At 44.7% G+C, this 13125-nt stretch overlaps 1 protein-coding gene across 1 annotated transcript in view; it reads right to left on the reverse strand.

The window, feature by feature from the left end:
• The window catches only part of LOC137374942 (transmembrane protein 145-like), an 83028-nt gene that overhangs the window by 66061 nt on the left and 3842 nt on the right, over nucleotides 1–13125 (reverse strand). Inside the window, exon 2 of the mRNA XM_068041555.1 lies at nucleotides 5330–5404. The gene's annotated coding sequence lies outside the window, so the exon portion shown is untranslated. The remainder of the gene's footprint in view (nucleotides 1–5329; nucleotides 5405–13125) is intronic.

The following is a 13125-nucleotide window of genomic DNA, read 5'->3' on the forward strand; positions in this document are numbered from 1 at the left end:
CAGGGCCCATAACTTTTGCAGTATCCAGTGCCTTCAGTCGTTTCTTGATATCACGCGGAGTGAATCGAATTGGCTGAAGTCTGGCATCTGTGATGCTGGGGATTTCAGGAGGAGGACGAGATGGATCATCAACTCAGCACTTCTGGCTGAAGATTGTTGCAAATGCTTCACCCTTATCTTTTGCACTGATGTGCTGGGCCCCCTCCCATCATCGAGGATGGGATATTTTTGGAGCCACCTCCTCCAGTTAGTTGTTTAATTGTCCACCGCCATTCACGACTGGATGTGGCAGGACTGCAGAGCTTAGATCTGATCCATTGGTTATGCGATCGCTTAGCTCTGTCTATCGCATGCTGCTTACGCAGTTTGGCACGCAGATAGTCCTGAGTTGTAGCTTCACCAGGTTGACTCCTCATTTTGAGGTATGCCTGGTGCTGTTCCTGGCATGCCCTCCTGCACTCTTCATTGAACCAGGGTTGGTCTCCTGGCTTAACGGTAATGGTAGAGTGGGGATATGCCGGGCAATGAGGGTACTGATTGTGGTTGAGTACAACTCTGCTGCTGCTGATGGCCCACAGCGCCTCATGGATGCCCACTTTTGCATTGCTAGATCTATTCGAAATTATCCCAGTTAGCACGGTGGTAGTGCCACACAACACGATGGAAGGTATCCTCAATGCGAAGGCAGGACTTCATCTCCACAATGACTGTGTGGTGGTCACTCCTACCAATACTGTGTGATTGATCCTTTATTATTGTTTATTTCTAGTCACATGGATTCTATTTCTGTCTTGCCCCACCTTTTTCTCCTGCCATTGTTATCACTAATAAGTACAGCTACATCACCTCACCTTTTCTTTCTCAAATCATTTCTAAATACATTATACGTTTTGGGCCTAAGGAGAGAAAAAAAATCATGAAAAAATGTTGCTTTCCCTCACTGTATCATTCTGGCCTTAGTGAGTGCAAACACACACATAAAAATACAGAGTACATACCTGGCAGCCAGACAACAGAAAGCTTTGAGTGAGGTTCAACAGCTGATTATTTCCATTGGCAGCCACTGCTTCTTTACTCCAGCAGTCCTGATTAAACATTATCCAGAATTAATTGATAATATGGGCAGAATTTCTAAGTATTCAAAGTCAGTTCCAAATACAAATTACCAACAGTGACCTAGCAAGTATATCCAACAGGCTCTTCCAATAGCTCAGTTAAGTGTGGTAACAGAGCCATATAGGTTGGGAGATTTCAGGATCAATCTCTGGTCTCAATTGAATTCCTGGATATAAATGCAGCAGTTCAGGTGTTAGAATTGGTCTCAGTACCCTGAGCTAGAGAGGGGAAAGGTCACAGTTCATAATCCCTTTCTAATAACTAATAAAATGGGTGGTTGATGGTCGGCACAGACTCGGTGGACCGAAGGGCCTGTTTCAGTGCTGTATCTCTAAAACTAAAACTAAAAACTAAACTCCTGCTTGATCAAGATTTGTGCTCCTAACAATACGGTCTTGGCTGAAGAGGGGCCAATTGGGTGGGTAATGGAGACACACCTATTTCCTGTCACATGCTCCAGCAAACATGGCTCCACAGAAATCCAATCAATGGTACCGTTTGGGGGAAAGTTCCACAGGAAGAAGTAGTGTGTGAAGTTGCACCACTGCTATTCTGCAATGATTTAGTAACACTAGTTTTTATAGGAATAATTAAATGAAATTACTTTTCACAGACTGTGTACACATAGGGGTTCAAATATTAGATTCTAGGGCAGTGTTAATGCATTAGGCACATCTGGTTGAATGCATTTTTGATTAGTAAATAGAAAATGAATAATGCTGGGCATGTAAGCAGAATACTCATTCACATGGCACATGTACATGTACTTAAACCTTTTGTGTGTGTTTGTTCGTAAAATGGCAATACAAAATGTGTATACTAATGCTTTACTTCCTTGGTTACTGCTAAACTGATGTGTAATACCACTGAAAACTATGGACTTCACCATGATGGAAACACTAGAAACATTGTATGGAGAGTAGAGCGATCATTGTGGTCAGATCGACCAAATTAGAATAACCACTTCAGGCCGGCAGAAGAAAATACATCCAACCAGTAACAAGCAGCTCCAACAGAGCACATGGCAGCTGGGGCAGGCTGCATCCAACTGCATTCTGGATGGGTAGCAGGAGCAGAAGCAGTATTGTAATTTGGTTGTAAGAGTCAACATTCTCAGCAATCACTATAATAAAGTTAAGTTAAAGCACTGCTCACAATTGCTTGACAAAAAAAAACTTAGAAGCTGCACTAAGATAGGCTGAATCTGGAAAACTCATGTCAGAACTCCAAATGTTGATGAACAAAAAGGAGTACAAGTTTTTGTACAAAATGGTGGTAAATATTTATTAAAGAGATACAGGTGAAGTACATATACCTGTATTGTGTGCGCAAGGTGGATTTGACTAACAATTACACATTCTGCTGAAACATTAGTTACTAAAATCATCCACTTTATTAACAGTAAAAGTACTTTATCTGAACTTGTACCAATATATAGTGCTTATTCAGCTGTGTTTTGTTGCCAGGCCTACCTTTGAGCTATTCTTATACACTGAGGGCCATTGGGTCTTTTCATCATAGTAAAACAGTAAATTCACATTATGTTTCTCCTAGAGAGGGTATATGAAAACACTTTAATACACAATATAATGAAAATATTTGGTTACTATTTTCAGGGTTGCCCCATACTTGAACCAAGTATTTTAAGAGTACAAATTGGTGTACGAATGTACTGCACAATAACATGGTATGATATGGCTGCACTCATGACTAATAATGCCACCCATGGTTATTATTGCAGAAGGAAGAAAATAAATCACTCTTGGTTGCTTTCATGCACCTCCTTGCAGTGCAAATTGAGCAGCATTGGCAAAGCATGGGATTAGCAGGTCAAATTACTACCACTGAGTGGAAAAGGTGACTGGAATGTTAATCAGACATCTCCAAAAAGAGTACTTTTTGATGTTTTCAGTAACCCTAATCCAGACAGGGCTAAATTGTGGCGAGTCGAAGAGACTTAGTAGTTGGCAGGAAAAAAGACAGAGGCGCAAGGGGAGAGCCAACTGTGCAACAGCCCCGACAAACAAATTTCTCTGCAGCACCTGTGGAAGAGCCTGTCACTCCAGAATTGGCCTTTATAGCCACTCCAGGCGCTGCTTCACAAACCACTGACCACCTCCAGGCGCGTATCCATTGTCTCTCGAGATAAGGAGGCCCAAAAGAATCCATTAAATATCTCAAAAATAAAACACCACTGTAATACAGTGTTTTCTTCATGTTCAAAAGAAATTCTGTTCAGTGAGGCTCCTTTAATTCTAAAAAACAGAAAATGCTGGAAATACTCAGCAGGTCTGGCAGCAACTGTAAAGAGAAACAGAGTTAAAATTTCAGATCTGTAACCTTTCATCATCATTTAATTCTAAGCTTACTCAGCAAACACAATTTCTGCCTTGTCGTGTAAGCCACATGCAGACATGGAAAAATATTTTAATTTCAAGCACCTGTCCTAGATACGTTCCCCACCTTTTTGGCAAATTCATTCTCACAATTATTTTCTAAAGTAAAAACTTGATAAGGAGTGAAGAGAAAAAAAAAAAAAGGACTTGTGCTTGGCCAAACACGGACAGTTTGGGGGCAATTTTAACCTGATCCTTGGGAAACCGACAAGATTGGGTGCCATGCTCGTTTTACACCCCATTGAAGTCAATGGAGAATAATATCGAGGGGCAGGTTCCCCGAACCTATGGGATCCAGTTAGCTGAAAATTACGTGCAGCCCCACGGCGATATAATCTGAAAACACAACATTTGTTTTCACATGTACACCGATGACACCCAGCTCTAACTCTCTGCCATCTCTCAATTTCTCCACTGTTGCTAAATTATCAGACTGCTTGTCAGACATTCAGTATTGCAGGAAGAAAAGTTTCTTCCAATTAAATATGGGGAAAGACCACAACCATTGTCTTCAGTCCTTGCTACAAACTCTGTTCCCTCGCTACTGACTCCAACCCTCTCCTTGGCAACCACCTGATGCTCTACACAACCTTGGGGTCACATTTGACCCCGAGAGGAGCTGGCTACCACATATGTGCACAATCACTAAGACCACCTATTTCCACCTCTGTAACTTTGCCCGAATCTGCCCCGCCTCAGCTCATCTGCTGCTGAACCCCTCATCCATCCCTTTGTTACTTCTGGACTTGGCCATTCCAACCCACTCCTGGCTGGCCTCCCACATTCTACCCTCCGTAAACCTGAAGTCACCCAAACCTCTGCTGCCTGTGTCCTCACTCACGCCAAGTCCCATTCAGCCATCATCACTGTGCTCACTGACCTATATTGGCTCCCTGTCAAGCAACACCACAATTTTAAAATTCTCCTTCTTGTTTTCAAGTCCCTCCATGGCCTCGCCCCTCCCTATCTCTGTAGTCTCCTCCAGCCCTACAACCCTCTAAGATATCTGCACTTACATAATTCTGGCCTCTTGGGCATCCCCGATTTTAACTGTTCCTCCTCTGGTGGCTGTGCCTTGAGCTGCCTAGGTTCTAAGCTCTGGAATTCACTCTTTAAACATCTCTGCCTCTCTAACTTTCTTTCCTCCTTTAAGACACTCATTAAAACATACCTCTTTTTCAAGCCTTTGGCCACCTGCCTTAATATCACCTAATGTGGCTTGGTGTCTAATTTTGCTTTATAATGCTCCTGTGAAGCGCCTTGGGATGTTTTCTGTTAAATGTGCTATATAAATACAAGTAGCTGTTGTTGTTACCTCCTTCATTTCAGAAGTCCCTTTAATTGGCACAATCCTCTTACCAACCACATCCAGATTCCAGGAAATATAGTTCAACTGCGTACTGATACATTCCCAACTAATAGGTACTGGTCAGACACACTCTAGGACCATAACCAGAGGATTCTCCACAAATAATGAGAGATAGCAGGGGAGAGGAAAATATAAGGCAATTCACCAGGGCCACTCCTGAACAACTTCTGACATTCAATTTCACAGACCTGCTCAAAACATCATTCAATAGACATAGAATCAAATTTTTAAAAAAATACATAAATATAATTCAGAAAAGTAAATCTCTATCAATCAAGTTATTTAATACAAAACTGCCTCAACTAACTTTACTGGTGTCCAGACAGTGCAAAACACTGTCCATCAACAGGGCTATTAATTACTTACATCTTTTCATTGGGACCCCGGACAATTTCCTGTCATTTTTCCAACTACCAGAAACTGTGTCTGCTCTACAATTAATGCTTACCTTGGGATACCAGATACGGTAGCTGATCTGTCCTTTTTCAGACAAGAAACAAAATTTGGTCAAAAATATCCATTTCTGAAACAAAAATAAAGCATCTGCATTTACAATAAAACAGGGAACTATTTAAAGAGAAATTTCAAGTAAACTCGTAACTAAATACAATTACAGATTCATTAATTGAAGACAATGGGAATTAGGGGAAAAACACTCCACTATTTGGAGTCATACCAAGCACAAAGGAAGATGTTTATGATTGTTGGAGGTCAATCATATCATCTCCAGGACATTGCAGCAAGAGTTCCTCAGGGTAGTGTTCAAGGCCCAATCATCTTCAGCTGCTTCATTAATGACCTTCCCTCCAACATAAGGTCAAAAGCGTGGATGTTCGTTGATGATTGCACAGTGTTCAGAATCATTCACAACTCCTCACCTACTGAAGCAGTCCATGCCTACATGCAGCAAGACCTGGTCAATGTTCAGACCTGGGCTGATGGGTGGGAAGTAGATTTCACACCACACAAATACCAGGCAATGTCCATCTCCAATGAGAGGATCCAACCATTTCCCCTTGACATTCAATGCCATTACCATCGCTGAATCCCCCACCAACAATATCCTGGCATTTAGCATTGACCAGAAACTTAACTGGATCAGCCATATAAATACTGTAGTCACAAGAGCTGGTAAGAGTTTGGGAATTCTGTGCCTAGCAACTCACTTCCTGTCTCCCCAAAGCCTGTATACGAGGCACAAGTCAGGAGTGTGATGGAATACTCTCCACTTGCCTGGATGAGTGCTGCTCCAACAATGCAGAAGAAGCACAATACCTTCCAGGACAAAGTCACCACAAGTGAATTCCCTTTTGTTTTCGGAGGACCAGTGGGACTGCTGGGTAAGTAAAAAGTATTTATTTGTGTGGTGTAAAATCTCTTTCTTTTAGTTTCGGTGACTGTAGCTTTGATAGTAACGGAGGTGCAGGAGCGGGCTTACAGCTGTGAAGTCAATTTCAGTGTAAGTTTAAAAGTGAATTCCCTTTTGTTTTCGGAGGACCAGGGGACTGCTGGGTAAGTAAAAAGTATTTATTTGTGTGGTGGCTGTACCCGAGACATTACACGTGTAGTGTCTCCCACCCACCCTCCTCCTCTAACCAAAAAAAAGGACTCTGGTGTGTTGATAAGGTAAGCTTTTTATTTAAGAAGTTCTGTCCGTTGGATTGCTAACCTAACAAGTTTTGACTTTTTGTTTTTGGTTTTTCAGTAGATTTGTTGGGAATTTAGAATAGTGGGAATGGAGGTTAAGGCAGTTGTATGTTCCTCCTGCAGAATGTGGGAGGTAAGGGTCGCCAAGAGTGTCCCTGCTGACTGCATCTGTGGGAAGTGCACCCAACTCCAGCTCCTCGAGAACCGCATTAGGGAACTGGAGCTGGAGCTGGATGAACTTCGGATCATTCGGGAGGCGGAGGGGGTTATTGAGAGGAGTTATGGGGAGGTAGTCACACCTCAGGTAAAAGAAGTAGGTGGATGGGTTACCGTCAGGGGAAGGAGAGGGAACCAGCAGGCAGTGCAGGGATCCCCTGTGGCCGTTTCCCTCAACAACAGGTATACCGTTTTGGATACTGTTGCGGGGGACGACTTACCAGGGGTAAGCAATGGGGTACAGGTATCTGGCACAGAGTCTGTCCCTGTTGCTCAGAAGGGAAGGGGGAAGAGGAGCAGAACATTAGTCATTGGGGACTCCATAGTTAGGGGAACAGATAGGAGGTTCTGTGGGAACGAGAGAGACTCACGGTTGGTATGTTGCCTCCCAGGTGCCAGGGTTCGTGATGTCTCGGATCGTGTTTTTGGGATCCTTAAGGGGGAGGGGGAGCAGCCCCAAGTCGTGGTCCACATAGGCACCAACGACATAGGTAGGAAGAGAGATGGGGATTTAAGACAGAATGTCAGGGAGCTAGGGTGGAAGCTTAGAGCGAGAACAAACAGAGTTGTTATCTCTGGGTTGTTGCCCGTGCCACGTGATAGCGAAGCGAGGAATAGGGAGAGAGAGGAGTTGAACATGTGGCTGCAGGGATGGTGCAGGAGGGAGGGTTTTGGTTTCCTGGATAATTGGGGCTCTTTCTGGGGTAGGTGGGACCTCTACAAACAGGATGGTCTTCACCTGAACCAGAGGGGTACCAATATCCTGGGGGGGGGGGGGGGGGGGGGGGGGGGGGAGATTTGCTAGTGCTCTTCGGGGGGGTTTAAACTAATTCAGCAGGGGAATGGGAACCTAAATTGTAGTGCCAGTGTACAGGATATTGAGAGTAGGGAGGTCAGGGATATGGTTACAAGGACGCAAGAGGGCACTGGCAAGCAAGAACCTGGTTTAAAGTGTGTCTACTTCAACGCCAGGAGCATCCGGAATAAGGTGGGTGAGCTTGCAGCATGGGTTGGTACCTGGGATCTCGATGTAGTGGCCATTTCGGAGACATGGGTAGAGCAGGGGCAGAAATGGATGTTGCAGGTTCCGGGATTTAGATGTTTCAGTAAGAACAGAGAAGATGGTAAAAGAAGGGGGGGGGGGGGGGTGTGGCATTGTTAATCAAGGAGAGTATTACAGCGACAGAAAGGACGTTTGAGGACTCGTCTACTGAGGTAGTATGGGCCGAGGTTAGAAACGGGAGAGGTGAGGTTACCCTGTTGGGAGTCTTTTACAGACCTCCGAATAGTTCCAGAGATGTAGAGGAAAGGATAGCGAAGATGATTCTCGACAGGGGCGAGAGTAACAGGGTAGTTGTTATGGGGGACTTTAACTTTCCAAATATCGACTGGAAATACTATAGTTCGAGTACTTTAGATGGGTCAGTTTCTGTCCAGTGTGTGCAGGAAGGTTTTCTGACACAGTATGCAGACAGGCCAACCAGGGGCGATGCCATATTGGATTTGGTACTGGGAAATGAACCCGGCCAGGTGTTAGATTTAGATGTAGGTGAGCACTTTGGTGATAGTGATCACAATTCGGTTAGGTTTACCTTAGCGATGGGCAGGGACAGGTATATACCGCAGGGCAAAAATTATAGCTGGGGGAAAGGAAATTATGATGCGATTAGGCAAGATTTAAGATGCGTAGGATGGGGAAGGAAACTGCAGGGGATGGGAACAATCGAAATGTGGAGCTTATTCAAGGAGCAGCTACTGCGTGTCCTTGATAAGTATGTACCTGTGAGGCAGGGAGGAAGTTGTCGAGCGAGGGAGCCGTGGTTTACTAAAGAAGTTGAAGCGCTTGTCAAGAGGAAGAAGGCGGCTTATGTTAGAATGAGACGTGAAGGCTGTTAGGGCGCTTGAGAGCTACAAGCTAGCCAGGAAGGATCTAAAGGGAGAGCTAAGAAGAGCAAGGAGAGGACACGAGAAGTCATTGGCGGATAGGATCAAAGAAAACCCTAAGGCTTTCTATAGGTATATCAGGAATAAAAGAATGACTAGAGTTAGATTAGGGCCAATCAAGGATTGTAGTGGGAAGTTGTGTGCGGAATCAGAGGAGATAGGGGAAGTGTTAAATGAATATTTTGCATCAGTATTTACAGTAGAGAAAGAAATTGTTGTTGAGGAGAATACTGAGATTCAGGCTACTAGACGAGATGGGATTGAGGTTCACAAGGAGGAGGCGTTATCAATTTTGGAAAGTGTGAAAATAGATAAGTCCCCTGGGCCAGATGGGATTTATCCTAGGATTCTCTGGGAAGCTAGGGAGGAGATTGCAGAGCCTTTGTCCTTGATCTTTATGTCGTCATTGTCGACAGGAATAGTGCCGGAAGACTGGAGGATAGCAAATGTTGTCCCCTTATTCAAGAAGGGGAGTAGAGACAGCCCTGGTAATTATAGACCTGTGAGCCTTACTTCAGTTGTGGGTAAAATGTTGGAAAAGGTTATAAGAGACAGGATTTATAATCATCTTGAAAAGAATAAGTTCATTAGAGATAGTCAGCACGGTTTTGTGACGGGTAGGTCGTGCCTCACAATCCTTATTGAGTTTTTCGAGAAGGTGACCAAACAGGTGGATGAGGGTAAAGCAGTGGATGTGGTGTATATGGATTTCAGTAAGGCGTTTGATAAGGTTCCCCACGGTAGGCTATTGCAGAAAATACGGAAATATGGGGTTGAAGGTGATTTAGAGCTTTGGATCAGAAATTGGCTAGCTGAAAGAAGACAGAGGGTGGTGGTTGATGGCAAATGTTCATCCTGGAGTTCAGTTACTAGTGGTGTACCGCAAGGATCTGTTTTGGGGCCATTGCTGTTTGTCATTTTTATAAATGACCTGGAAGAGGGTGTAGAAGGGTGGGTTAGTAAATTTGCAGATGACACGAAGGTCGGTGGAGTTGTGGATAGTGCCAAAGGATGTTGTAGGGTACAGAGGGACATAGATAGGCTGCTGAGCTGGGCTGAGAGATGGCAAATGGAGTTTAATGCGGAAAAGTGTGAGGTGATTCACTTTGGAAGGAGTAACAGGAATGCAGAGTACTGGGCTAATGGGAAGATTCTTGGTAGTGTAGATGAACAGCGAGATCTTGGTGTCCAGGTGCATAAATCCCTGAAAGTTGCTACCCAGGTTAATAGGGCTGTTAAGAAGGCATATGGTGTGTTAGCTTTTATTAGTAGGGGGATCGAGTTTCGGAGCCACGAGGTTATGCTGCAGCTGTACAAAACTCTGGTGAGACCGCACCTGGAGTATTGCGTGCAGTTCTGGTCACCGCATTATAGGAAGGATGTGGAAGCTATGGAAAGGGTGCAGAGGAGATTTACTAGGATGTTGCCTGGTATGGAGGGAAGGTCTTACGAGGAAAGGCTGAGGGACTTGAGGTTGTTTTCGTTGGAGAGAAGGAGGAGGAGTGGTGACTTAATAGAGACATATAAGATAATCAGAGGGTTAGATAGGGCGGATAGTGAGAGTCTTTTTCCTCGGATGGTGATGGCAAACACGAGGGGACATAGCTTTAAGTTGAGGGGTGATAGATATAGGACAGATGTGAGAGGTAGTTTCTTTACTCAGAGAGTAGTAAGGGCGTGAAACGCCCTGCCTGCAGCAGTAGTAGATTCGCCAACTTTAAGGGCATTTAAGTGGTCATTGGATAGACATATGGATGAAAATGGAATAGTGTAGGTCAGATGGTTTCACAGGTCGGCGCAACATCGAGGGCCGAAGGGCCTGTACTGCGCTGTAATGTTCTAATTCTAAGATCAGCACCTCATCCACCACCTTAAACATTCACTCCCTCCACCACTGGTGCACAGTGGCAGCAATGTATACCATCTGCAAGATACACTGCAACAACTTGCCAAGCCTCCTTCAACAGCACCTTCTAAACCATCAACCTCTACCACCTAGACGGACAAGGGCACCAGACACACAGAAACACCACTGCCTGCAAGTACCCCTACAAGCGACACACCACCCTGACTTAGAACTGCGTTGCTATTCCTTCACTGTCACTGGGCGAAAAACCTGGAACTCCCTTTCTAACAGCACTCTAGGTGTACCTGCACCATATGGATTGTAGCAATTCAAGACGGCAGCTCACCACCACCTTCTTAAGAACAATTAGGGATGGGCAATAAATGTTGGCCTAGCCAGTGACGCCCGCATCCCATGAACAAATAAAAAAAATTAATACTGCTTATATTTGCACTGCTACATGACCAAGGATATATAGAGCTCAAGACACAAATAAACTGCAGATGTTCAATTGCAGTGCATCTGTTCTGTAACTTTTTATTCTGCCTATCAGTAAAGATATATATATTTATGCAACCTAGTTTATCCTTCACTGTGGTTCTTGAAGTAAAATTTGGTGTCTTTCTCTCTCTGAACCTGTGTTTCTGCTCATCACCCCAGTTTAATTCTTTGAGTCCCCGACTATCTTCAGTCAGCTCTGTTTGTGGCTGTTGTTTCTCTGTCTTCATAAGCCTCATGTTTTCTGACATCTGCTGCATGCAAGTCCCTCTGTGCATCTCCCCTTCAGTATTATCACATCTTTATTTCTCTCTGTTGGTCTTTTTCTCTCCTTCCGTATATCTATCACCGTGCCTCTCATTTTTCAGCTGTATTTGTTTCTGAATGTCCCACCTCCCATCAAGAGCTGGACAATTCTCCGACAGACACAGAAATTATCTTCTGGGTATAAAATCACAAATCTCTCAAGTAGCAATATAATCCAGAAACTCTATTCATAAGAGTTCAACCACCACAGTAAAGCAAAAGCCAAGTTATAGATCGACATTCTCATCACCAGGTGGCATTTCCTAATTCTACGTGCCATATAAACAAGTTGGAAGATCGGTTTGCAAAAGGCTGTGGCAAGGGTGGAGGGGGAGGGAGGGGAATCCATCCAGATCCTTTGCCCTTCTCAAATTTTGTCTGTCTTGATGCCTCCTCCAGTGAACCTTGAAATATAAAACTATTTAAAAGCAAGCTGATGTCAACATCTCAAGTAGCCTGGAAACACTGGGGGCAAACATGCCAGACATGAGGCAAGATGGAACCTTTCACCTGATTGCTGCTATGTATTTAACACCAACCAACTGCTAAAGGGTATCAGAGACTAATTATTTAGTATCCTGCTGATTACCACCTACTGCACGCGCCCCCACCCCTACCCTCGGCTGATGAATCAGTGCTTCTCCATGTTGAACACCAATTGGAAGAAGCACTGAGGGTAACAAGGTCACAGAATGTACTCTAGGTGGAGGACTTCAATGTCCATCACCAAGAGTGGCTCAGTAGCACCACTACTGACTAAGCCCTAAAGGACATAGCTGCTAGACTGGGTCTGCAGCTGGTGGTGAGGGAACCAATAAGATGGAAAAAAAACTAACTTGACCTCATACTCACCAGTCTACCTGCCGCAGATGCATCTGTCCATGACAGCACTGGTAGGAGTGACCACCGCACAGTCCTTGTGGAGATGAAGTCCCTTCTTCACATTGAGGATATCCACCATCATGTTGTGTGGCACTACCACCATGCTAAATGGGATAGATTTTGAACAGATCTAGCAACTCAAAACTGGGCATCCATGAGGCGCTGTGGGCCATCAGCAGCAGCAGAATTGTATTCAACCACAATCTGTAACCTCATGACCCGGCATACCCCTACTCTGCCATTACCATCCAGCCAGGGGATCAACTCTGGTTCAATAAAGAGTGCAGGAGGGCATGCCAAGGGCAGTACCAGGCATACCGCAAAATGAGGTGTCAGCCTGGTGAAGCTACAACACAGGACTACTTGCATGCCAAGCAGCGGAAGCAGCATGTGATAGACACAGCTAATTGATCCCACAACCAACGGATCAGATCGATTCTCTGCAGTCTTGCTGCATCTAGTTGTGAATGGCGGGGGACAATTAAACTACTAACAGAGGGAGGAGGCGCCACAAATACCCCCATCCTCAAAGATGGGAGAACCCAGCTCATCAGCGCAAAAGACAAAACTAAAGTCTTTGCAGCTATCTTCAGCCAGAAGTGCCGAGTGAATGATCCAACTCAGTCTCCTCCTGAGGCCCCCACCATCACATTCTTCAGCCAATCCGATTCACTCCACGTGATATCAAGAAAAGGCTGAAGGCACTGGATACTGCAAAGGCTATGGGCCCAGACAATATTCCGACAATAGTACTGAAGACTTGTGCTCCAGAACTAGCCACGCTGTTCTAGTACAGCTACAACACTGGCATCTACCCGGCAATGCGGAAAATTGCCCAGGTATGTCCTGTACACAAAAAAGCACGACAAGTCCAACCCGGCTAATTACCGCCCGAACAGTCTACT

Source organism: Heterodontus francisci, chromosome 11 (assembly GCF_036365525.1).
Source record: "Heterodontus francisci isolate sHetFra1 chromosome 11, sHetFra1.hap1, whole genome shotgun sequence".
Classification (NCBI taxonomy): Eukaryota; Metazoa; Chordata; class Chondrichthyes; order Heterodontiformes; family Heterodontidae; genus Heterodontus; species Heterodontus francisci.